The sequence below is a fragment of the Tamandua tetradactyla genome, chromosome 8, assembly GCF_023851605.1.
Source record: "Tamandua tetradactyla isolate mTamTet1 chromosome 8, mTamTet1.pri, whole genome shotgun sequence".
Taxonomy (NCBI): Eukaryota; Metazoa; Chordata; class Mammalia; order Pilosa; family Myrmecophagidae; genus Tamandua; species Tamandua tetradactyla.
In genome coordinates this window covers 111,762,749-111,789,555 of record NC_135334.1, presented here as the reverse complement: position 1 = coordinate 111,789,555, position 26,807 = coordinate 111,762,749, and the positions used below count along the sequence as shown (strand labels likewise).

At 41.4% G+C, this 26,807-nt stretch overlaps 1 protein-coding gene and 1 long non-coding RNA gene across 4 annotated transcripts in view; both read left to right on the top strand.

Moving 5' to 3' along the window:
- The window catches only part of SLC1A2 (solute carrier family 1 member 2), a 177,940-nt gene that overhangs the window by 13,825 nt on the left and 137,308 nt on the right, over nt 1-26,807 (top strand). Inside the window, exon 1 of one of the 3 annotated variants that reach the window (XM_077114411.1) lies at nt 938-1,008. The exons of the other annotated variants lie outside the window; for them this stretch is intronic. The gene's annotated coding sequence lies outside the window, so the exon portion shown is untranslated. Of the gene's footprint in view, nt 1-937; nt 1,009-26,807 lie in introns of those variants that run through there. 3 annotated transcript variants of the gene reach the window in all.
- LOC143644865 (uncharacterized) lies at nt 18,217-22,168 on the top strand. The gene is made up of 2 exons (XR_013156913.1): nt 18,217-18,296; nt 21,730-22,168. It is a non-coding gene; the product is annotated as an uncharacterized LOC143644865 (long non-coding RNA).

The window sequence follows — 26,807 nt, the reverse complement described above, 5'->3', positions numbered from 1 at the left end:
TTATGATGCATTAAAAAAATGAGACTATAATAAGTTTTATAGTTGCTATGTGTGTTTTCTGGTCATCTAAACAAAATTTTAGGCCTTTTTATGTTTCTTGAAGTGGAATTCTTTTCCGGAGCTTTCAGGTGGGTGGACGTTGAGGGTATTTGGTGTGTCCCAGGGGACCCTGAGAATAAAAGCCTGCCTGGTGCCTTCTGTGTTGATTTGTGGTGCTCTTACCTTGGGAACCCTGTGATTGGATGAGGGGCCCAGTTTAGGGAACCCCCTTCCTGATCCTTTTGGGAAAGTGTTCAGCTGAAACCACCCTCCTACGTGGCAAACTCTAGATTCCTCCGTACAGAGCCAAGTCATTCACTCTGCTGCTTTTGAAGTGAAAGTAGAATCAACAGAAGCAGAGACACTCTGTTTTCTACCTCCTCTGATATAAAGTCATTGTTAGTTGGGAGATCCAGACCTTAACATTATCATATTTTTACTTTATTTACTTTCTCTCTCCCTCTGAAGACTCTCAGTGAATTTCAGGGCAGGTAAATTCCAATCTCAGGACAAAACTCACAGGACTGCTCTGCAACCACAAAGACCAACCCGATTTGTCCAGAAGGGGGCACTGTGGACCCACCTGCCAGCCAGCTGCAGGGCCATGCCGGGTTTTCCTGCCAGCCAGCTGCAGGGCCATGCCGGGTTTTCCTGCCAGCCAGCTGCAGGGCCATGCCGGTTTTCCTGGCGCTCTGGGACACGTGCCCGGTTCCCAGGCCTTGGTTTTTTGAAGGAAAATCCCATCACTTTGATTATTTACATTCCAAGTGACCTCGGGTTGTTCAATCAACTGGAGGGCCGGGGCCTCTGGAGGCCAAGGCTGCACCTGGAGAGCTGGGCCGAGGCTGCGAGGGCGTAGAAGGCAGGTGCCATTTACCAGCTGGTCGCTTGTCTGGTCCTGGGTCCTCCCGCTTCACCCTGAGAGTCATCAGCGAGGCGCAAACAGGATTTTCTGGTTCCAGAACTTGGGTATGTCCAACCTGGTTTTGTCTGGACTTAGGGGCCATTGACGGGGAAGAAGAGAGGCTTTTGACACAGGAGGGGTTGAAAAAGTTCATTTCAAAAGGGTTGAAAATGCCCCAGAATAAACCACTCAAGAATGGAAGCATGAAAACAGGTATTTCTCTTTTCAAAATGACTAACAAGCCACCCCAGAAGTTTGGCTTGTACTTCAACCCGTGAGGAAGCAGTCGACACAACTAAAATAGCCCTGAGAGTGTTGGGGTAAAGGTTTGTTAAAGGACATGCTCCTTTAGGAGGCTGCCATAGAGGAGCTGGGGACTTAGACGTGTGTCCACACGTTCGTCCAAGGGAGACTTTCCTGTTTGCCTTGGAGCTAAGCTGCCGAGGCCAGCCAGTGACAGGAAGACGGTTCCGTGTTTCCTCAGGGTCCTGTCCAGCTGTGGCTCTCCTGACCAGCAAGGGGGGCATTTTAAATGAACCTGTAAGTTCTTCATTTTATAGGACCACAGGCTGTTTGTTGAAAAAATAGATAAAAGCAGTCAAAGAGCTCACTGCATGAGTTCTTTACCATAAGCATTTTAACCAAAGCCCGAATTGTGAAGGTATAAGCATATGGACATGGAGAAACAAAGATGGCTTCATGGGCATGACATTTGGGCAGTCTCAGAACTTCATGCTTATAGCAGGGCCCTGTCCTTGGTTTAATGCTCCTTTGTCGCTGTCTTGACATTCTTAATAACAAGGGGCCCCTCATTTTCATTTTGTGCTGGGCCCCAAAAATGTTGCAGCCAGTCCTGCTTTGAAGTCACCTGTGTGGAGAGCTATATACAAAAAATGCCATCAGTGGTGATGGTGAGCATGATAAAAATAATGAGCTTGAGGATATTTGCTCTCTTGCATTGCACTAAACTATTCCAGTAATGAGGTACTTTGCATAAAACAGCTTCTGGGAGCCAGTGTGGCATAGTACACAGGGACTAAAAAGATGTGTTTTATATATTCAGAAAGACTCAAGCAAAACTTCCTGTTTTACCCCTTCCTAGCTGTGTGACTTGATGGAAGTTAGTTCCCCTCTCTGAGACTCAGTTACTTCATCTGTTAATTAGGGACAATATCACCCACATATTAGTGTTTTGGTAAGCATGAAGACAGGACATATATGAAGCTCTCAGTATAGTGTCTGGGACATGGGAGACACCATAGAATGGGGGCTGTCATTATTCTCCGTGGAATAGCATGACTGTGTCACTTTTAGCCTGCTGAACTTAGGTTGGGCTACCTCTCAGGCTCTTGACTTTGCTTGCTAATGCTTGGTGCATATGTGTAGGTTTGTTTGCTAATTCTTTATCATAGAGCCACGGGTGATAAGATTAGAAAGTAGGTCCTGGACTTCTTTGATCACATGACTGATGTATTTGCACTAGCAAAAGTTTGTTTGAAGATTTTTCTTTTATGTGTTTTTTTTTTTTAATTAAAGCACTGTTTTATTTGTGAATGGCCCTTGTCTTATTTTTGGTTCTGTCCAGTTTGCAGTTTTTAAAATTTATTTTATTTATTTTTTATTGACAAACCAAAACAACATAGAAACATGAACATTCTTAATATACAAACGTTCCATATATGTATAAACAATGGCTTGCAATATCATCACATAGAAGTATATTCATCACCGTGATCATTTTTTAGAACATTGCATCACTCCAGAAAAAGAAATAACAAGAAAAAAGAAAAAACTCATACATACCATACCCTCTCGTTGACCAATAGTATTTCCCTCTACCCAATATACATTTTTTCTATTCAATTTATTTTAACATTTGTTCCCCCATTATTTATTTATTTTTAATCCATATTTTTTACTCATCTGCTCATACCCTAGATAAAAGGAGCACAAGGCTTTCACAATCACACAGTCACACTGCGAAAGCTATATCATTATATATTCTTATGTGCTTTTTAAAAATGCAATTTGATTGAGATATTTTATATATTTGCTTACCATATAATCATCCAAAATGTACAGTCAGTGGTCCACAATGTCATCATATAGCTGTGCATTCATCATCACAATCAATTTTCGAACATTTCCATTACTCCAAAAAAAAAAAAGTAAAAAAGAACATCTAAAACATACCATCCCCCCATCCCCCTATTGTTTATTTTTTGTCTTTTTTTCTTTCCTATTCATCTGTCCATACCCTGGATAAAGGGAGTGTTAGTCACAAGGTTTTCACAATCACACGGTGACACATTAAAAGCTATATCGTTATTTATACAATCATCTTCACGGATCAAGGCTATTGGATTACAGTTCAACTGTTTCAGGTATTTCCCTTTAGCTACTCCAATACAACAAAACTGAAAAGGGCTATCTATATATTGCATAAGAATGACCTCCCAAATGATCTCTCAGCTCTATTTGAAGTCTCTCAGCCACTGAAATTTTATTTTGTTTCATTTCTCTTCCCCATTTTGATCAGAAGACTTCTGGTTCAGGCTCATCCCTAGGAGTCGTATCCCCTGTTCCCAGGGAAATTTACCCTGTGGGAGTCATGTCACACATTCCCACATAGCGGGAGGGCAGTGAGTTCATCTGTGGAGTTGGCTGAGAGACACCACATCTGAGTAACTCTGATGACTCTTAGGCATAACCATGAGTAGGCTTAACCTATCCTTTGCAGGAATAAGTTTCATAAAGGCAAGCCCCAATATCGACGGCTTGTCCCATCAAATTGGCAGTCCGCAAAGCTTGTGAGATTATCAGGTCTTCCCCAGATGGGGAAGTTTAACATTTCTGCCTTTTTCCCCAGTCCCTCAAGGGGACTTTGCAAATATGTTTTAATTCTGAGCCCAGATTACTCTAGGATTTATCTGAGCATCATATCAACCTGTGCAAACCAACAAGATCTCACTCCCTATTCGAGGTTCCGGGTAACTATAATGTTTGAATAAGTTGACCATACAAGCTAAATTAGATAGTGTGCTACTAAAAATATAAATTTTGCACCAAATAAACATCTCTTCCTTTGGTCTTACACAGAAGTTGAAGTTTTAAAATACAGTCAATATCATCATTTACCCTTTAGTCTGATTTACCCAGGTAAGTTTCATTCATATTTCTAATTGATGACTGATCACTTTTTCAGTGTTTTTAACAGTTGTTGTATGGGGAAATGTTGACTTTCATAGCTGCAGAACTCTATCTCTGAGTCTCAGGTATCACACAAATACCCCAAATTCCAGGGAAAGACCATAAACTCAAAGAGCTCAGCATCTCAAAATTTAGAAATAACAGTATCAACTCTGGAATAGATATGAATGTTGTAAGAGTTTACCATCTCGGAACCTTTACAATAGGCCTTGACCTGATAACCTGTGCTCTTGAATTCAATTCTCAGAGATTGCATATTATGGTCAGTCCATAGTAGTGAGATGTTATAATATTTGTCTTTTTGTTTCTGGGTGATTTCCCTCAACATGCTGTCCTCCAGTTTCATTCACTTAATTGCATGCCTCACAATTTCATTCCTTCTTGCAGCTGCTCCGTTTTCCGTTGTATGTAAACATCACTTTTCCCCCTTCCGTTCCTCGGTAGGCCACCTCCATTCATTCCAAATCAAGAACACTGACGCCATAGGCACCAGTGTGCAGATGTCCATTTGTGTTCCCACTCTGAGGTCCTTCAAGTAGACACCTAACTACTGGGTTGCAGGCTCATGTCATCCACACACCTAGACTCCGACGGAGCCACCATGCTGCCCTGCAGAGGGGCTGCATCTGCCTAGTTTCCTACTAACAGTGAATAAGTACATCTCTCTCTCTTCACATTTTCTCCAGCACTCATAATCTCTCTGTTCATTTTTAAACAGTCTTATTCACACATATGCAATCCAACCTAAGTAAAAAATCAATGGTTCACAGTATAATCACTAGCCATACCTTTACCACCATAATCTATATAGGACATTTCCATTTCTTCCACGCAAAAAAATTCCCTTACCTCCCTCATATCCACCCTCTTATTGACATTTAGCTCTGGCATGTTGTTATATTCAATGAAAGCATATTACAATATTACTGTTAACTCTAAACCTTAGCATTGATTGATTTTCCCCCTATGTATTATTCCATTTTCTCAACACCTTACAGTGTTGAAATTCATTTGTTCTCCCTCATGCAAATATAGTCTTATATTTGTACATTTAACCACTATCTTTGTCCACTTTAGGCATCACTAAATTATCACTAAGTTAAGTCCTAGTCTTTATCCTCTCTTTCCCTCTGGTGTCATACATGTCCCCAGCCCTCCTCCTTCAACCATACTCACACTCAGCTTTGTTCAGTGTACTTATAGTATAGTGCTCCATCAGATGGTATTGTGCTATCCATTTCTGGATCTTTACAATCAATCCTGTTGAACATTCCATTCTCCTTCAGCACCAAATGCCCAATCTCTATCCTCTTTCTCTTTTCAAATAACCTTTGTTCTCAATTTTAACTCTCAAAGTTAAAATTCACTCATTAAAATTCAAAGTTCACTCATTAATGTTAAAGAGACTATGCAGTATTTGTCCTTTTGTCTCTGGCTGATTTCTCTCAGCATAATGTCCTCAAGTTACATGCTTCATGACTTTGTTCTGTCTTGCAGCTGTGTAATATTCCATCTTATGTATATTTCACAGTTTGTCTGGCCACTTGTCTATTGATGGACATTTGGGCTGTTTCCATTTCCTGGCAATCGTGAATAATGCTGCTTTAAACATCAGTGTATAAATAAATGTCTGTTCGTGTCCTTGCCTTCAGTTTCTCCAAATATATATCTAGCAGTGGGATTGCTGGATCATATGGCAATTCTATACTTAGCTTCCTGAGGAACCACCAAACTGCCTTCTGGAGCAGTTACATCAACAGTGGATAAGTGTGCCTCTTTCTCCACAACACCTCCAGCACTTGTCATTTTCTTTTTCTTTTTATAATGGCCATTCTAGTAGGAGATGGTATCTCATTGTGGTTTTGATTTGCAGTAAGTGAAGTTGAGCATCTTTTCATATGTTTTTGAGCCATTTGCATTTCCTTTTCAGAAAAGTGTCTATGTCTTTTGCCCATTTTTAAATTGGGTTGTTTGTCTTTTTGTTGTTGAGTTGTAGAATCTCTTTGTATTTTCTGGATATTAAACCCTTATCTGATATGTGCTTTCCAAATGTTGCCTCCCATTGCATAGGCTCCCTTTTTACTTTCCTGAAAAAGTTCTTTGATTCACAAAAGTGTTGAATTTTGAGAGATTCTATTTATCTATTTCTTTTTTTCATTACTCATGCTTTGGGTGTAAGGTCTAAGAAACCACCTTCTATCACAATATCTTTAAGTTATTTTCCCCTAAAAATTTTATGGTCTTAATTCTAATGTTTAGGTCTTTGATCCATTTTGAGTGGATTTTTGTATAAGGTGTGAGATATGGGTCCTCTTTCATTCTTTTGGATATGGATATCCAGTTCTCCAGACACCGGTCCGGCTGTGTGGCAGGCTGTGAGACGGCTGGCTGAAGCAGACCCTGTGCGGAGACAGGGTGGCTGGCCGACGTTTCTGTCGCTGAGGGCGCCCGTGCGAGGCCAGACTGGCAGAAACTAAAGTTTGAAAAAAAGTGTTGTCAAGTATATGAAGCAGCCAGAACACTGATTGTAAATGGTTATATGGTTAAAATGGTGAAAGGAGGCCCAGGGAGAAGATGGCGGCTTAGTAAGACGCGCGGATCTTAGTTTCTCCTCCAGGACAGCTACTAGGGGAGTAGAAACGATACAGAACAGCTCCCAAAGCCACGACAGAGATAAAAAAGACAGCGTACCCCATCCTGGAACGGCTGGCTGGCTGAGAGAACCCGCTCTGGTGAGATCGCCGAGGGGCGCGGGCTTCACCGGGCGGGGCGGCAAGCGGCTGGAGTCACTCCCTTCCCCCTTCCTGGGACAGCTGGCAGAATTGGACAGGCGGTCCCCTCAAACCGCAGCGGCTGGTGCCCACACCATGCGCGGCCCCCCGGACCAACTGAGAGAATTGGATCGGAAATCCCCAGGCCGCGGAGAACGGTGACGGGGGGCGGCCCCTTCCAAACCCGTGACTCCCCGGGAACGTGCACTCTCCTGGGCGGGCCGCTGCGGCTGGCGCCCTCCCGCTATGCTTGGCGCCCCGGGCCAACTAGGAAATTCGGACGGGCGCTTTCCCGGGCTGCGGCGGCCAGCGACCCTCCCGGCGTTCGGACCCCGGGCCGGCTGGCACTCTTCCAAGCTGCTTCGGCTAGCGAACCTCCCAGACAGCGAGAGTTTTCCAAAGTTAAAGGACCCACAGCACCTTTTACTGGTGGGACCCGCAGACAAACGTGTGCCACGAGCGCCACCTACTGGGAAGGATAAGAAAAACAGAACCCAGAGATTTCACAGAAAAATCTTACAACCTTGTTGGGTCCGACACCCAGGGAAATCTGACTAAATGCCCAGACGCCAGCAGCAGAAGATAACTGTCCACACTCAGAAGATTGAGAATATGGCCCAGTCAAAGGAACAAACCAATAGTTCAAATGAGATACAGGAGCTGAGACAACTAATGCTGAATATATGAACAGAAATGGAAAACCTCTTCAAAAATGAAATCGATAAATTGAGGGAGGACATGAAGAGAACATGGGCTGAACATAAAGAAGAAATAGAAAAACTGAAAAAACAAATCACAGAATTTATGGAAGTGAAGGATAAAGTAGAAAAGATGGAAAAAACAATGGATACCTACAATGATATATTTAAAGAGACAGAAGATAGAATTAGTGATTTGGAGGATGGAACATCTGAATTCCAAAAAGAAACAGAAACTATAGGGAAAAGAATGGAAAAATTTGAACAGGGTATCAGGGAACTCAAGGACAATATGAACCGCACAAATATACGTGTTGTGGGTGTCCCAGAAGGAGAAGAGAAGGGAAAAGGAGGAGAAAAACTAATGGAAGAAATTATCACTGAAAAAAAAATTTCCCAACTCTTACGAAAGACCTAAAATTACAGATCCAAGAAGTGCAGCGCACCCCAAAGAGATTAGACCCAAATAGGCGTTCTCCAAGACACTTACTAGTTAGAATGTCAGAGGTCAAAGAGAAAGAGAGGATCTTGAAAGCAGCAAGAGAAAAACAATCCATCACATACAAGGGAAACCCAATAAGACTATGTGTAGATTTCTCAGCAGAAACCATGGAGGCTAGAAGACAGTGGGATGATATATTTAAATTACTAAAAGAGAAAAACTGCCAACCAAGACTCCTATATCCAGCAAAATTGTCCTTCAAAAATGAGGGAGAAATTAAAACATTCTCAGACAAAAAGTCACTGAGAGAATTTGTGACCAAGAGACCAGCTCTGCAGTTCTCCAAACACCATTTATTGAGGTGACTGTTCTGTCCCAGTTGAGTTGGTTTGACTGCCTTATCAAAGATCCATTGTCCATAGATGAGAGGGCCTATTTCTGAACACTCAATTCAATGCCATTCATCAGTATATCAATCTTTAGGCTAGTATCATGCTGTTTTGACCACTATAGCTTTTTAATATGCTTTAAAGTCAGGTAGTTTGAGACTTTCCACTTCATTCCTCTTTCTCAAGATATTCTTCACTATTCAAGACACCCTGCCCTTCCAAATAAATTTGGTTATTGATTTTTCTATTATCAATAATTTCTTATAAATATAATTTCTATTTCTGCAAAATAAGTTGTGGGATTTTAATTGGCATTGCGTTGAATCTGTAAATCAATTTGGGTAGAATTGACATCTTAACTATATTTAGTCTTCCAATTCATGAACACAGTGTACCTTCCTTTATTTAGGTCTTTGATTTCTTTTATCAATTTCTTATAGTTCTCTGTGTATAGGTCTTTTGTGGCCTTTGTTAATGTAGTCCTAAATTCCTGATTCTTTTGGTAGCTATTGCAAATGGAATTATTTTTCTTTATTTCCTCCTCAGATTGCTCATTACTAGTGTATAGAAACACTATTCATTTTTGAGTGTTGATCTTGTACCTGCCACTTTGCTGTACTCACTTATTAGGTCTAGTAGCTTTGTTGTAGATTTTTTTGGGATTTTCAACATATAGTATCATGTCATGTGCAAATAGTGAAAGTTTTATTTCTTTCCAATTTGGATGCCTTTTATTTCTTTGTCTAATCGTTCTGGCTAGAATTTCCAGAACAATTTTGAATAACAATGGTGACAGTAGACATCCTTGTTTTGTTCCTAATCTTAGAGGGAAAGCTTTCAGTTTTCCCCATTGAGTATGATGTTAGCTGTGGGTTTTCATATATTCCCTTTATCATGTTGAGGAAGTTCCCTTCCATTCCTATCCTTTGAAGTGTTTTTATCAAGAAAGGATGTTGAATTTTGTCAAATGCCTTTCTGCATCAGTCAAGATCATCATATGTTTTTTCCACTTTGATTTATTGATGTGTGTATTACATTAATTGTTTTTCTTGTGTTGAACCACCTTGCATTCCTTGAATAAATCCCTGTTGATCATGGTGTGTAATTCTTTTATGTGCTGTATTTGATTTGCAAGTATTGTTGAGGATTTTTTCATCTGTATTCATTCAGGAGGTGGGTCTGTAATTTTCTTTTCTTGTAGTATCTTTGTCTGTCTTTGGTATTAAGATGATGTTGGTTTTATAGAATGAGTTAGGTCCTTTCTCTCCTCTTCAATTTTTTCTGAAGAGTTTAAGCAGGAATGGTACTAATTCTTTCTTGAATGCTTGGTAGAATTCACATGTGAAGCCATCTGGTCCTGGACTTTTTAGGATGCTTCTTGGTGACCGATTCAATTTCTTTACTTGTGATTGATTTATTGAGGTCATCTATTTCTTCTTGAGTCAATGTTGGTTGTTCATGCTTTTCTAGAGAGTTGTGCATTTTATCTATGTTTTTAGTTTATTAGCATATAGTTGCTCATAATATCTTTTCATTATCTCCTTTATTTCTGTGGGGTCATTAGTTATGTCCCCTCTCCCACTTCTGGTTTTTTTTTGTCTCTCTAGGTAAAGGTCCATCTATTTTATTAGGTTCTCAAAAGAATCACCTTCTGGTTTTGTTGATTTTCTCTATTGTTTTCATGTTCTCAATTTCATATATTTCTGCTCTTATCTTCGTTATGTCTTTCCTTCTGTTTGCTTTGGGATTAGTTTGCTGTTCTTTCTCTGGTTTCTCTAGGTGAACACCTAATTCCTTGATTTTTGCTCTTTCTTCTTTTTTTAATATAGACATGTATGGCAATGAATTTCCCTCTCAGAACTACCTTTGCTGCTTTCCATCAATTTTGATATGTTGTGTTTTTATTTTCATTTGCCTCAATATATTTATTAATTTCTCCTGTTATTTCTTCTTTGACCTACTGGCTGTTTAAGAGTGTGTTGTTTAGCCTGTATATATTGGTGAATTTTCCAACCTTCCACTTATTACTGATTTCCAACTTCATGCCATTTTGATTTGAGAAAGTATTTTGTTTAATTTCAATCTTTTAAAATTTTTTGCGACTTGCTTTGTGACCCAACATGTGGTCTATCTTGGAGAATGATCCATGAGCACTTGAGAAAGATGTGTATCCTTCTTTGGGGGTGTGGTGTTCTATAAATGTCTGTTAATTTATTTCATTTATCGTATTATTCAAAATCTGTTTCCTTATTGATCCTCTGTCTAGATGTTCTATCTATTGATGACAGTGGTGTCTTGAAGTCTCCAACTATTATTGTAGAGATACCTACTTCTTCCTTCGGTATTGTCACTATATGCCTCATCTATTCTGGGCACTCTGGCTTGATGCATAAATATTTATGATTGTTATGTCTTCTTTATTTCATTTTTAGATGAGATTGTTATGTCTTCTTAATGAATTGTTCCTTTTATTAATATATAGTGTCCTTCTTTGTCTGTTTTAATTGTTTTACATTTGAAATCTAATTTGTTGGCTATTAGTATAGCTACCCCCACTCTTTTCTGGTTGTTGTTTACATGTAATATCTTTTTCTAATCTTTCATTTTTAACCTACTTTTGTCCTTGGGTCTCTTGTAGACAGCATATAGATGGGTCCTGTTTTTTAATCCATTCTCCCAGTTTGTTTCTTTTGATTGAGGAATTTAGTCCATTAACAATTAATGTTATTACTGTAAAGGCAGTACTTTCTTCTTCCATTTGTCTCTGGGATTTTATGTTATATCTTTTTTTCTCTTTTTACCCTTACTTATAGTCTTCATTTCTCAACTCTTTTCCAGATCTCACTCTCCTATCTTTTCCTGTCTGCCTGTAGTGTCTGCTTTAATATTTTTTATAGAGCCAGTCTCTTATTCACAAACTCTCTTGGTGGCTATTTGAAAATATTGTAAACTCTCTCTCTCATTTTTGAAGGGCAGTTTTGTTGGGTATAGAATTCTTGGTTGGCATTTTTTTCTTTCAGTATATTAAGTATATCATACCACTGCCTTCTTGCCTTCGTGGTGGTTTATGCTGAGAAATATGCACATGGTTTTATTGCGCTTCCTTTGTATGTGATGAATCGCTTCACTCTTGCTGCTTTCAGAGTTCTCTCTTTGTGTTTATTTGACAATCTGATTAGTAAGTGCCTAGGAGTAGGTCTATGTGAATCTATTCTGTTTGTAGTATAGTGTGCTTCTTTGATTTGTAATTTTATGTCTTTCATAAGAGTTGAGAAATTTTCAGTGATTATTTCCTCCATTATTCTTTCTGCTTCTTTTCCCATCTGTTCTCCTTCTGGGGTGGCCATAACATGTGCTGTTCACGTGCTTCATGTTGTCATTTACTTCTCTGAAAAAATATGAGCATTTTCCCCATTCTTCTCCCTGTCTTTTCTTTTGTGTGTAGGATTTCAGATATTCTGCCCTCTGGTTCACCAATCCTTTCTTCTGCCTCTTTAAATCTGCTATTGTAAGTCTCCATTGTGCTTTTCATCTCTTCGATTGTGCCTTTTATTCCCATAACTTTCATCACTTATTTTTCAAGCTTTTGAGTTCTTCTTTATGGTTGTCTAATGTCTTCTTTGAATCCTTCATATCTTTTGCCATATCTTCCCTCTACCCATGATTTGATTTTTATGTTGATTAATCATGTTTGTTTAACATTAACTAGTTGTTTCAACTCTAGCATCTCATTTGAAGTGTTAGTTTATTCCTTTGACTTGGCCATATCTTCATTTTTCATAGTATGACTCGCAATTTTTTGTTGGTGTCTAGGTATCTGATTTCCCTGATCAGTTTTTTCTGGAGGTCATTTTCACTCATTTACCTAGGGTTTTCTTGTTGGTTGGCCTTGTTCTTTTCTGTTTGTTTGTTTTTTTTTTTCCTTTTTGGCATTCATTTCAACTTATTCTAGACCTCTAGCTTAAGAAACCTCTAGTTTCTATTTAACTATCCAGAATTTTTCAGTTCTTGCTTTTCCAGCTCTTGCCCTGCCTAAATGGAACCTTTTTTTTATGATGGCCTCCCCAGATATGACCAACCCTTGTCAGATTTCCCCAGACAAGACAGGCCCAAGTTTCAGGAATAGGGTGGAATTAGTATCAAACTTTCCTGGGTTATTAGAGATTCCTGTAAAGCCTCTAGATTCTTCTTTTCCTATCCTTTGCAGCCTGCAGCTCCCCACTGGCATGACATGGTGTCATGCTTTAATTCTGAACAGACATGAATGATGTTGAGACAGAGGCTGCAGTAGAAGGTGGGCGTAGGGCCTTCTCTGATTGAGGGCCACCACTTGAGCTGGACCCCACCCCTCCCTTTACTGGGGGAAGATAAACCCTTTAGGGAATTATGTCCCTTACTTGAATTGTTACTTTTCTCTCAGACTTATCTTAATTCTGCCCTTGCCTAGGTTAGGGCTGACAATTGAAAATGCCTGAGGCTTTTTCCAATGAGCTATTTGGAATAGTTTTTTTTTTTTTTTAAAGAAATCCCTTTTCAGAGCCAGTTTCTGACCCCCAAGTTTTGCCTGTCAAGAGCTGGAGTTGGTACTTGACTCTATGTGCCTTGGGGGCACAACCCTTTTCCGGTATTTGGAACTGGGACAACTCCAAAAGTGTGTTTTTGTTTTGTTTTGTTTTGTTTTTTGATCAGCCATGCCTCCTGACTGCTGGGAGAAACCTCAGGTTTCCTTTCCTCCTTGCTCTTGGTTTATCTGTACTTGGAGCTTCTATTCAGCAGTCCAAACTTGTTAATTAAAACAGAAATCTGATCTTGGCTGAGCTGCCCTCCCTTGCTCCCAGCAGAGACTACTTCTTTTTCCCATGGAGAAGTGTTTCCCAACTGAGCCTGCTATGCCAGTGGGGGAGGGGCATCTATGTCCAGAGTTTGGGGGCTTTACTACAGTTGTGGACAGTCATCCAGGCCCTCCCACCCATTCCAAACTGGTGTATGATATGTGTCTGGTCATGGATGTCCCCCAAACAGTTGTTCCAGACAGTTTATGGCTTATTTACTAGCAGCTTAAAGGATGAGCTACATTTCACATTTCCCTACACTGCCCTCTTGCTCTGCCTCCCTCTTATGTCCTTTTAACTCTTTGATATTAGAGTCTCCCCAAGGAAGTAGCAACTTACTCTCCACTCATTCATCTTTTCTGAAGGTATCTAAAAATAAGACCAATTATTCTGGGAGATGGGAAGGCAGAGGGGCAGGGAGAAGAAGAGGAATTGAGGCATAGGCCAGATGGTCACTGGACTGGACTACTAATGGGGAAAGGGCTGAACCCTAGAAGAAGGGAGTTGACCAGATGACTGTTGCTTCCTTTAACACTGAGGGTGTATGATTTCCTCTCTGTGAAATTATCCCATCAGTTCCAACAATTTGTAGCTCAAGATTTACAACAGCTTGAAGTAGCTCAAGGGGTGTTTGCTTTAATCTTATTATGGATGGCCAAGATGAGTTTGAGTAATTGATAACAATGTGACAGATATTAAAATATCAGATGAGGGAGGGCCACAGTGGCTCAGCAGGCAAGAATGCTCGCCTGCCATGCCAGAGGACCTGGGTTCGATTCCCAGTGCCTGCCCATGTAAAAAATAAAAAAATAAAAAATAAAAAATCAGATGAGCTGGTATGTTGAGTAAAAGGAATTTGTGTGTGGTATAAAAGGAATGCTTGTGTCTCCCCCATAAAACATAAAAATTGTATGCAGCCAGGCTCTAAAAGATTTCTATATGATTATTTGTAAAGAAAATCGAGTAGTTAAAAATATTTCCTGTTCTTTTAAATGTTTATGGGACTCTTTTTTCAGGGCTATATTTATATGGTTTGTGACAAAACAAGTTAAGGTTAAGTCATATTAAGGTACAGTTCTGTAGGGGTTGAGAATACATGACAAATGTATTCATTATACATGAAATCCATACTGATTAAATACAAACAAGATAAAAAGCCCAAACAACTGTAATCTCATCAACCAGTGATAAATATCCTTGACATTGATATATTTCAGTTCAAACTTTTTCTGTACATATTTACTTGTCAATATATTTTTTATAAAAATGGAAGTATAGTCTATATGTTGTCTTATTACCTAATTTTTCAATGGATAATGTGTTATGAACAATGTCTGCAAATAAGTCTACAAACCTGTTTGATAGCTATACCTAATTTACATTTTATGGACGTACCCTAACTTTTTTTTTTTTTTTTTTTTGGCATGGGCAGACTCTGGGACTCGAACCCAAGTCTCTGGCATGGCAGGTGAGAATCCTGCCATTGAGCCACCATTACCCACCCTGTACCCTAACTTTTAAAACCCATCTCCTGTTGGATATTTAGCTTTTTTCTCATTTTCACTATTTTAAATATATTTGTATACACTCCTATGCAAACTTCTCTCATTATTTCCTTAGAGTAAATTGCTAGAGGTAAAATCATTGGCTCAAGAGATGCAGGTATTGACCATTTGACACACATCTCCCAATGTGCAGTGTCTGAGGGGGCAGGAGGCTCTTGTATTTAGTTATCCTTTGAGTCCACCTCAGGGCAGAATCTGTAACTATAGTTGTAACAGAACATTACCGCGGGATTCATTTCTAATCCCTCATCCTGTAGTGAAAAGCTTAGCCAGGTTTAGGCTAAGAAATGTCTCTCTCCTTTATTTGGTAAGATTTTTCTCCTATATTGGCTCTTCATATTTCACCGGATCATCTTTAACATCCCACATCAATCTCTATTAAGATGGCCACATACTTTTGCATCAGGTTTTTGGTAGAAATTGTAGAACAGTCTCATGATTTCTTTACCTATAATTGTACAGAATTCACACTGTATTTTTAAGAGATGTGCTTTCCTCTGACGGGTGTTTTTGGTAAAAGGCATCTCCTGACTTGACTTGGGGCTGGCTTCTGCCTTTTTGTCCTGTCTTTTCTCTGCAGATGAAAAGAGCTGAACATCCCTTCTATTTTGAGTAGGAATAGACTATCTGCAAGCAGAGTACAACTTGAAAAGGCATCCTCCACGGGGCAGGTGTCATCACTGCCAGGTTTGCTTCTAATAGCCCTAACACTTTGTCTTAGGGGCCAGTTCTGCCCCTGCCGCCTCCCTACTTCCTGTTGTGTCCCGTGGATTTTGTACTAGTTCTTTGGAGGCAACAACTACAAAGCAAGGAAGAACTGAGGAAATCAGGATAAATCCCATAGGGAAGAGTATCCGGATGGGCTTAATTATGTGGGTAGGTCAAGTCAAAGGTGTTTGGGTCAAGTAATTAACAAGTAATTGCTTTGGTTTCTCAGGAGCCTTAGAACGCTTTTGCCTTCCTTTAGGATGAAGGGGAAATGGGGGTGAGTAAATGGGGGAAAGGGCAATCTGGGAAGGAAGAAAGAAGAGCAGCGAGGACACGCTCAAGGTAAATGATGGGACTGCTTTTTCTGGGCTGGCGAGGGCAGATTGCAAGCCAAAAGAAAATATTTATTTTGTAAGTAACTTGCAGGCTGATCTAAATAAACTCAAATGAAGTGTCTCCTAGAATCTGGTAAGGACTCACCAGGTTATATGAGATTTAGTGTGGCTACCATGCCTTCCATTCAGGAGGCTGCTGAATGGTCTCTCTTCTAAAATGCAAGTAGCTCCCTTATTCTCATCTGTTTCACAGCCCCAAATAAATAAAGTGGAGGCTAAGCCTTCCGTGAACCCCAAATATCTATTTATGCAATCATTACTGCACGGTATGGCTTTCCAGAGGCGTGCCGTCCTTTACAGTGGACCATTTACTGTGGCTAACCCTTCAAGTTCGGGCAGTGTTTCCTCTGCTCAACTCAGACCACATTTGTGTTCTGTCCCCTTCAAAAGTGAGAGTGGTCAGGGTGGGCCATGGTGGCTCAGTGGCAGAATTCTCTCCTGCCATGCTGGAGACCCGGTTTGATTCCCGGAGACTGCTCATGCCAATAAATAAATAAATATATAAAAACTGAGAGTGGTCATTGCACATAAAAGTTAGAATTAATGCTAGTTAGGCTTATACATCATGTTAGGGGTAATTTTGGTGCTTCTACTGAAATGCTTATTGTCACCACAGACTCAGAATGTTCTAGATCATTTAACCCAACTTCCTCAGGATCCAGAGGCCCACACCAAGTGAAAGGCCTGGGTTTTTGTCCTAGCTCTGCCCTGGCCAGAAATCCTGCTCCTATGTCATACTACGTGCTCTGAGTTTGAGGAGGAAGAAAAGCTGAGGTTCCCTCACTAGAAGCCTGAGACTATGGCTCAGGCATATTCTGGGCTTCTCCTCTTCCTGCTCCATTTTGCAAGCCTCTGAAGACGTGTTGCCTGCCTTGCCTGTGCTGTTGGCTTCACTCTGACCTCCCCTTCCCGGAGACCGACTCTGCTGGGTCCCTTCGCTTCCGTCCTCATGATGCTGCCCGCTCTGGCCTTGCTGTGGGGGAGGCGGGGAGAGCCGAACTTCCCCCAGCTCCCCAGAGCCTCACGTACAAGGTGTCTGTGACTAGTTGGACTTTATTCAAGATATGGCAACATGCTCTCAGGACTGAAGAGAAAAGGAAAAAACCCAAAAATCTAAAGTTTTCAGAGATGAACTCATCCCTGTGGTCTGGCTTGAGGGCAGCGCCTTAGAGAAGGAGCTCTTCTCTCTGCCCTCCTCAGAGCCAACGGCCACCCCCTTTCGGAACCCCCGTGCCTGCCCACAGGGAGCTGGTGTTGGATCCCCGGCACCTTCCCCGGGCTATTCCAGCACCCAGGGAGTGTCAGTGGGTGATTGGCGCTCCCTCTGGCCCCCTGTGGTTGCTCACCTCTTCCTGGGGGCCCCCGGCTCCTTTGAGGACCTCTGAGGCACGACCCTTGCTTCTGCCTTGGGGCACAGCCCTCCCAGCAGTGGTCCTCAGAAGCAGTGCCCCCCTCCCATAAAAAAAGAACATTTTTCCTACTAAAAATGAGAAAAGTTCTCCTAAAGGCAATGTCACCTGCAGATATTTCCTTAATCCACCAAGGAGAGGACACTCGGCTTTGTGGTGCTTCTCCCAGCCCCAGGCCCTGGGCCCTCCTCACTCCTATGAGGACTCGTGCCGAGACAGGCATGAGGTTCCATCTTGGCTGGGGGCATGGTGGCTCCCTCCTGGTGAGGAGGAGTGGAGGGTGGGCAGTGATCTCTCCAGGGAACGGGAGAGGGAAGGGATCCGCTCATATTGTATGTTCTGGGTTCTTCTGCTGGACCTCTCAGTCATTTCCTGAAGGTCAGTGTGGATGCTCCTCTGACTGAATTTAGGAATGATCTTTTCCTAGGAAAGCTATATGAATTACCTGCACTTTTGTATATTTGGAAAGGGACCTTTCGTGCCGGAGGCTCAGGCTGCCTTAGGTGTGTGTCCATTCCATAGCATAGACATTGTGGGTGCCCAGAGCAGTGCGGTCATTCCCTGGGTGCTGGGGAAACCTGGTGGGGGTCTGTGTGACTTGGGGGGCCCTAAGGGATGTCTGTGTGTCTTTGGAGACCCTAAGGGATGCGTGCGGCCGAGGGCGCGGCGGGCACAGGGCGCTGACCTCAGGACTTTCCCGCAGCATCGCAGAAAACCCGGCCAGGGCTGCTGCCTGCAGCTGCTCGCGGTGGGGCATCACATCTCAGGGGACTTAGGTTTGACAGAGGAGTTTGCATTTCTTTTCTTTTTTGCATGGGCAGGCACCAGGAATCGAACCTTCGATTCAGGTCTTTGGCATCGCAGGCGAGAACTTTACCTGCTGAGCCAATGTGGCCCGCCCGAGTTTGCATTTCTAAACAAATTGGACCCTAGGGTTAGTCTGAGGGTTGGGGCAGGAGGAGGTCATGGAAGGGTGAGAGGTTTGAAAAATCACTGAGGGAGGAAGGGCTCCACTGAAGAGAGTCCTCTTACTCCTTTACAGATGGAGGAGGGAATGCTCGGGTATGGTTACTCAGTGATCTCAAGGGCCGTGGGGCCTCTTTTAGCCATTGCTGTGAGAAAAAAGCCAGAGAAAATGTGTGAAGGAAATGCACATGATAATAAAAGGGAGTCTCTATCCTCTCATCCTTTTAAACCAAAACATTTCAGGCAAACAACCCCTTTAAGTCTGTATTTAATATTTGCACACCAGTTTGTTAAAGGATTCGGGTTTTACTGTATTCACAACGATTTTCATTTGGTCATTTTTTTGGAGGGGCGGGTGGTCAAAACTCAGAGGAAAGGGGATTAGTGACTTTTGTGAAACGTGCGAAACTTCCTTCACATTTTGTCAGAGGACCTCTTTCTGGTTGCCACCTTCTAATTGGATTCAGAGCCCACTCTGGAATTACTTTGCCACCTCTGCCTAGGGCAATAGGGCAGCAGAAAGCACTGCTGGGTGGGCTCTCGGCCGCCACCCAGAGCGGGAGGCAGGTGCTGTGGGTCACGGGCAGCCATCTGACCTTGAAGGGACCTTGTGGGGCAAAGTGATTGGGTGCTGGGCAGGCCTCTGTCTTCAACACGGCAGTTATAGAAATCCAGGGTGTCTCATGGACTATCACACAGAGCCCCAGTTCAAGTTGCAAGAAAAGGTGGTGCCAATCATTCATTGAACAGACGCTTACGGAGTGGCCGAGTGTGTTCTAGGTGTTAAGGACAGTCTGTGAGACGAACACAGCCACCCTTTGGCAGCTTCAAGGAGCCCAGTGCCCCAGCCAATACTGCAGCTCGCTCTTCTGCTGCCTTCTGTTCCCACGCCCTAACCAAGACCTCAGTACAGAGCACCTGGTGCCAAGAAGGAGCATAGAAATGCTTGCTCGAGGCTCAGCTACTTCCTGGACCAGTGACTTAGCTCCTCGAACTCCAGTTTCTGCATCTCTCCCTACTCTAAATAGGAATAGTAGCATCAGCCTTGCAGGGCTACCAAGCTCATGGACCCTTTGGCCACTGCTGGAATTTATAGGTGCCCCCATAAGGACAGCTGTTTAAAAATATTTTTAAAATATTACCTTTTGAGGACAGCTGTTTGTCTCCCCGTGGAACACACCTAAAATCAAGTCTTCAAGATATATAAAACTCAGGAAATATTAATGCTACATTACCATCACCCTCACTCCCCACCCCCACTCTAAGCACACACGTGCACCATGCTGCGGCCAAATCTTCCAGAAGGAGAGGTCACCGATGATGCCAAGCCTGGATGGATGACCCTCTGGATTTCCTTGGGAAGAATAGCCGGGGAACCCTGGAAAGCAAAGGGTGGGCTTGGGGAGCTCTAGTTCTCTTGTTGTCTGGCCTGGCAAGCAGGAAGTAGAATTACAGTGTCAATAAACATTTGGAAGCTTTTTGACCCAGGCAATCCCCTTCCCTGCTCTGAGAGAGGCAGGCAGTCCCCACCCTCCTCGAGCTCCCCTGCCCTGGACGCAGGAGGGCGCTGCCTCCCCATCTTTGCTGGAAGCCGGCTAGCGGTCCTCCAGGTCAGGTTTTCTGACTGCTGAAATTGCTGCTTCGTGGAATAGAGCATTCCCCCTTGTGCTTGCATGATTTCACGTTCTCTGTGCCTTCCCAGGTGGAAATTAGTGGAAGGTTGGTGGTGCACTTAAGAAACAAAGCAAAATACGCACAGCTTCATAAACCAGACAGCTTAAAAGAATAGTCAAGCAATACATCTTCATCGTACAAGAATTGAGAGACATTTATAAGCAAAAAGAGTTCATGATACTTCATAATGGTAGTGTTCAAAACACACACACAGAGAATAATATGATCATGAGTGATTTTTATTTACCAAGAGTGATTTATGTACCACTTTGTAAAGTGTTGTATTTCTATTTCCCTTTTCATTTAAAAATAACCTCAGTAAACTTTCATCAGTCTCTCTCACATTTACTTTTTGATATAATATAAAAAAAAACATTTGTTTATTATGACTATTATCAAATCAGCAGTTTGAAACTCTCATATATTACCGCTGAAAATGAAAAAGTAGGCAATTTAATGTAGGTTCCTAACCGAAGTGAGGAGAGGCTTAAAATAATTATATTTTGGCCACTCTAACAGCAGCAGCTAAGGCAGGTAACTTTTTCTAAAATTACACGAGCCGTTAAAATCTTTAAATCCCCCAAGGCGAAGTCTTCTGCAGCCCAGTTGGCTCTCCCCAGTTAGAAAGGTAGAATTTAGCCCTCTATGTACATGGGAAGGGGATTTTGTGGGGAAGGGACAGTGAGGTGTACATAAGGCCGAGGTGACAGCTCAGGGTTTGGTGTCAGACAGGTACTAGCTGGGTGATGGCAGGCAAGTTGCTTGATCTCTCAGAACCTCATTTGTAAAACTTCTTTGGCAGGATTGTCATCAGCATCAAGGGAAGTAACACATAACCAGCACGTGGCTGGCAGGCAGTAGTCACCCAGTGCTCTATTAGGGATCTCCCAATTTTCTCTGCCAAGGGCTAAAAGGTAAAGACTTTAGGTTTTGCTGGCCAGACAGTCTCTGTTGCAGCTACTCAGCTCTGCTGCTGCAACACAAATGTGGCCATAAACTATAGGTAAATGAACGAGTGTGGATGTGTTCTAATAAAATTTTAATTACAAAAATAACTGGCAGGCCAGATTTGATCTGTGGGCCGTGGTTTGCTGCCCCCTTCTCTAGAGCAGTGCTGTCTAGTAGAAATACAATGCAAATCATTTACGTAATATTAAATTTTCTCATAGCCCCACTAAATAAAGAGAAGCAGGGATAATTAATTTTAATAATGTATTTTATTTAATCAACAAATCAAAAACGTCTGTTTCAACATGCAATCAATATGAAAAATCATTGATGTGATATTTTACTTGATTTTCAAAACCTACTGTAAGTGTATTTTACACTTACATTGCATCTCAACCTGTACTGGTCACATTTCATGTGCTCAATGTCTATATTGGATAATAACACTCTACAGGGTGATTTTCAAACTGTGAGTCATAACCATTTACTGGGTCAAGAAATTAATTTATTAGAAAAAAATCAAATTAAAAAAGAAATAGAGGAGGGTAGAGACTATCAGAATACGCTGCACATAGAGACAATATGGATTGTTTATTGCAGTTTTGTGTGCGTGAGTGAATGTATGTATGTGTGTGCTGATCATGATAAGAAACATAAGACATATATTTCTTCCTCTGGGTCGTAGTCAAACATGTTGAAATTCACTGCTTTACATGCATACTAAAGCCAAGTTTAAAAAAATTAGATTAATTGACGTGTTTATCTTCTCTCTCACTTAGCTGTGCTGGTGAAAGCTATCTGCTGACTCATTGAATGAATAAAACCGGCCAAACCAGTTATTAAATGTCATGCTGACCATTACAACAATAAAATCTCAAACTTTAAACTTCACTAACGCTATACTTAGTTTTAAAAGAATCCTCATTTTGCATGTAGTGAGCTGAAGCCTGGAGATCTGAAATGCACAATCAAGACCCTGAAGCCTCGGAAGTGATCTGGGGATTAGACTGAGAACCTCCATGAGCCCAGCCTTGGGCACATCTCCTCCCTCCTTGGCAGAATTGATTCCCAGCAGAGGCGCTTGCTAGGTCTTTCTGTCGTGCACAGGGAAGGGAAAACTGGGTCAGTTCACCGAGTGATTTTAAGCATCATGAGTCATTTTTGCCTGGAATTTTTGAATATCTGAAATAAACGTTGGCAAGTTAATGCCCTCAAGTATTTCATTCGCTTATTGGTTCCTTTAAACATTCTTCCACAATTTTTTCTGAGCACCCACAGGTGTGTCACGTGTTGGGAGACAATGGAGCAAGAGGGATGGGCTCTGTGCTCACGCAGCTGCCACGCCCAGGGAGGAGTTATCTGCCTATAAAAATATGTCTGGGATTATTTAGAGTGAACTGGAAAAGCACTTGCTGTGTCTGTTTTAATAATTCCATAAAAGGTACAAAAGTGAAATCGATCAAATTCACTTCTTTTTTTCTGCTTTTTAGCCATGGCCATGTGATGAAAACCTTTTAAAACAAAGCTTTATCTCTTTAGGTCTTTCCTTTTTAGGGTAAAAAATATTTCCTGAGATAAATACCGGGCAAACCCCACCCCCTAAGTGAACTCAGTATTCCCACCCACCCTGTCCCTTTCCCATGGGATTGATATGTGGGAAAAACCCACAAACTTTGGATTCGGGAAGACTTGGCCACAAATCCTGCCTCCAGGGCTGCAAGGCTCGGATTTGGTCATGGTCTCAGAGACTCAGCTTCCTCATCTGTAAAACGGAATAATAATGCTGGCCTCGTAAGACTGTTGTAAACGTAAGTTGGGAGAATATACGTGAAGAGAAAAAAGTTTGTGTGAAAAATGACTTTATCTATGAATTTTTGATGTGAATCCGTTTTCATAATACTTTGGCGAATTGCTTGCACATGCTTTCTCTTCAAAGTTCCTCCTCTTTCCAGCAGGGTGCAGTGTGGAGTCGAGAAATGGCGTTTTGTGTCCCTTGCTTTAATATTCTGGTTATTTCAAGACTTACAGACTGCACTTTTAGGATAGCTTTTCTCCTCCCATTTGCAGTCTCTCCCACATGTTAAGAATTCAACGGAAAAAAAAATGCCTGAACTGCTTTTTTTTTTTTTTTTTTTGAAACGAATAGGCCTTGCCGTTGTAAAACCACTGCAGCCGAACAGCCTCGGCCAGTTACCCAGAAGTAAATTATGAATGAGTCTGCCTGGGAGAGAGTCTGTAAACTCACCCGTTGCTCTCAGGAGGAACGGGACGTGCCTTGATAGCAGGCGGGGTCAGGGTGCTGGGTTAGTGGGCGGTGTTCTTGCTGCTTCATCCTGTGTGGGAAACCCCAGCCATTTGCACCGGCCTTCTCCTGGGGCCAAAGACCCTATTTTCCTGGCATTTCGGGATTGCATAAAAGATGCACCCCTCTAGCAATCCCTTTTCCAAAAGAGGGATGCTTAAACTGGCATTTACAAAAGTAATGATAAACTTTATTATTATTATTATTATTTTGCATAAGCAAGCACCGGGAATCGAAGCGGGTCTCCAGCCTGGCAGGTAAGAGCTCTGCCTGCTGAGCCACCGTGGCCCACCCATAATGAACTTCATTTTTAAAGCAGTTTTATGTAGAGAAAAATTGCACAGAAAGTACAGACAGTTCCCTCGCATCCCCCTCCCACGTCCCCACACACAGCTTCCCTGTTACTGCCATCTTGCATTGGTGTGGTAACGTTCGCTGCAGTTGATGAACCGATATTGATATATTATTAGAAACTAAAGCTATGGCTCACATTAGGGCACACTCTTTGTGTTGTAGTTCTAGGGATTTTGACAAATGCACAGTGACATGTATCCACCATTTTCATATTATACAGAATAGTTTCACTGGTGTAAAAATGCTGTGCCCGACTGTTCATCCACGCTCTCTTTTTTTTCCCCAGAGAAATTTGACCCATTCCTGCTCAGATAATCCTTTCCTACAAGAGAAAGTCACCATGATTGGTTGAACAGGAACAAGTTCCTGCACCAATTCCACTCGGGAAGAACTGTAGCCTCTGGAAGAGGAGGAGAAGGTGTATCTGAAACTTACTGAGATATAAATTACTGCCCTTCATTTTTATTTAGAAATGTTAGTCATGGATAAGCTGCTCAGACAAGGTAATTTTAAGGCATAACCTCTCTGAGCTTCAGTTTCCTCATACGTAAAATGGGGTTAATAATAGTACCTAATCCTATAGGGTGGTGGTGAGATAAATGCATGGAAAGTGCTTCCCAAAGTGCTTGGCACATGGCAAACAAGCTCTTAAAAATTAGCGATTGTTATTAAAATGGTCCATCAGAGATCATAGATCTGTTTTTCTCTAATGTTTTCATGTCTCCTGAAGTCTGTTATGATATTCAAAATGCAGCCCTTTAAAGCTGATGTTTTTTTCCACTTTCACAAATAAAAGGAGATTTTTCTTTTGCTCCCTTTCAAATGAAAATGCTTGAAATTGCCAGTGAAGTAATAACATACCATGTCTTGTCTTCAACACTTTTCTTTAGGGAGGAGGGATTTTTTTGAAATTTAATTAAATTAATTAATTTATTTGTGGTAGAAACCACAGTTTTTATTTTCTATAAGCTCCTTTAAGGATCAGTGGTCTTCAAAATTATTGGAGTTAGGGCTCCTCTTTACTCTTTTTTTTTTTTATAAGAAAACAAACAATGCACTTAGAACCACCAACAATGGATATCTTAGTTAGCTTAACCATAGACATATTTAAATAAAGTATCCATATAAACATTGTAAAGCCTGTGTTTGTGCAGTAAGTTTCATAAACCAATTTAAAATTAAGGCAACAAGGAAAAAAATCTACATATTCAGATAGCAAAGTTCTTAAATTCTAAGTATTAAACATTAACTTAGATACCGTTTGATCAGCTGTCAAAATGGTGAATGTTTTCAAAACATCAAGTAGAAAGTTCTTACAAATATCTGCGTACTGTTGAGTTTTGATTTAAACTGATATCCCTGAATTTCATGACAATAGCATCTGAGGGTCCATGTCGGAAGATATCTGGGAAAAGTATATATAATTTAAGTGATATGTTCTTCTGACAGAGCAAAAAGTGAGGGTTGAGAGAAGGCAAGATGGGTCTAAGATTAAGGTAACCCACAGAAAAGAAATATATGGTAGAGTGTAAGAAATATAGCAAGGTATGTGATTAAGGGCCGGATAAAATGAGATTATCATTATTTTTAGAGGCAGGTTTTGCTTCTTGCTTTCTGTCTTGCCTGCTTAGAGTCTTCTCATTCTGATGAGACAAATTCCTCCCAGAGATCTAGCCAGAGAACCCGCATGGTTAAGATTTTTAAAAATATTTTTTATATAAATTTGGCTATAAAGTGCTAAGGAGAATCCAGGGAAGCAGAGAGGAATACAAGTAAGTTCTGGTCTTTGAAGGAACACATTTTGGGGAAAGAGCAAGTCAAGAGAGCAGATGGACTGGCCTGGCTCATTGTAGAACTGGTTTTCTGAGACAATCTACAGGTCTCAGTGTGTCTTTAAAGGTATTTTGAAAAGACCATTTACTGCCACCTGTGCCTCTTTGCAGGGCCTTTTGCCTGAAGAGAATGAGAAGCAAAATACTGTAAAGGCTGTGGGCATTAGTGCTGACAGACTAGCTGTGTGACCTTGGAGAAATCGCCTAAACTCTCTGTGCCTCAATTTGTTCATCTCTGAAGTGTAGATGATATATTTCTTGCAAGTTGTGGTGAGGATAAAATGAGAAAACATCCGTGAAACTATAAGCTCACAACACCTGTCATCTCCCTTTTGTGTACTGAAAAAGCTCCCCGTTTCCCTAACTCACAAAGAGGTGGGCAGGGGTTGTTCGAACTGAGAGATTTACTTTCTAAATTATAACTTAGGAAGGGGTGAGGGGAGAGCCTTTTTAAATTTTTTTCTTTCTTCCATTCTGAGCCTCTAGAAATTGTGTTCTTCACATAGAGTATGATCTTGCCAGTTATTCATTCAGCATTTGGATCAATTTTCATTGTCATTACATCTTTAGTTTATCCTGTATATAAACCACTTATTTCTGGGAGGTTTAACAAAGTGCCTATCTTAATTAAAATAGTCTGAGCTCACTGAGGATTCTTGGAGCCAACATGTACTTGTCATTTTGAATCATGGCCATGCGCTGAGCAGATGGTTTCTGGGTCAGTCTTCCTTAGTCAAAGAAGTCAGTATATCTGTACATTTCTTTTGTAATTCATTTATCCATACATTTTTTTTGCTAAGACTCATGGGATTCTAAGGGTGAGGTAAGAATTCAGACAAACCATGGAATGGATGAGAAGAAACATCTTCTGTAGGCCACATAGGATCCAAATTCAGACAAAGTTCAGCAAATGAATGATTTTACCCATTTTCAGTTAAAATGTTCATAGTAATAATGCATCATTAAAAAAAAATCATTCCCACTTCTAATTGATCATAGATGAATCACCCAGCTGCCAGTCCCAATCCCCTCTGAAGAGAGGCCTCCTGTTATTACATTGTTTCTTGTTCTGGCAGTTCATGAGATAGCGATACCTAGCAATATCAGAGTCTCTTTTATTTGCACCCATGGGAGAGCATTTCTGTTTCAAGCAACCAAAAAAGTCCTGACTAGTACAGTGGAGGAAGAGGTCAGGCAATTGCTGTTGCGTAATGGCGACACAGTTGATCAACTGTCCCCTTTATCTTAACTGTCAGTGCTCCAAACATGCCAGTAGAACAACTGCTATCCCTTCAGCACCAGGAATCCATATGGGACAGTGCGTGGCGGGTGATGCCACTCAGTACATATGGTGAGTGGGGTGGGATTC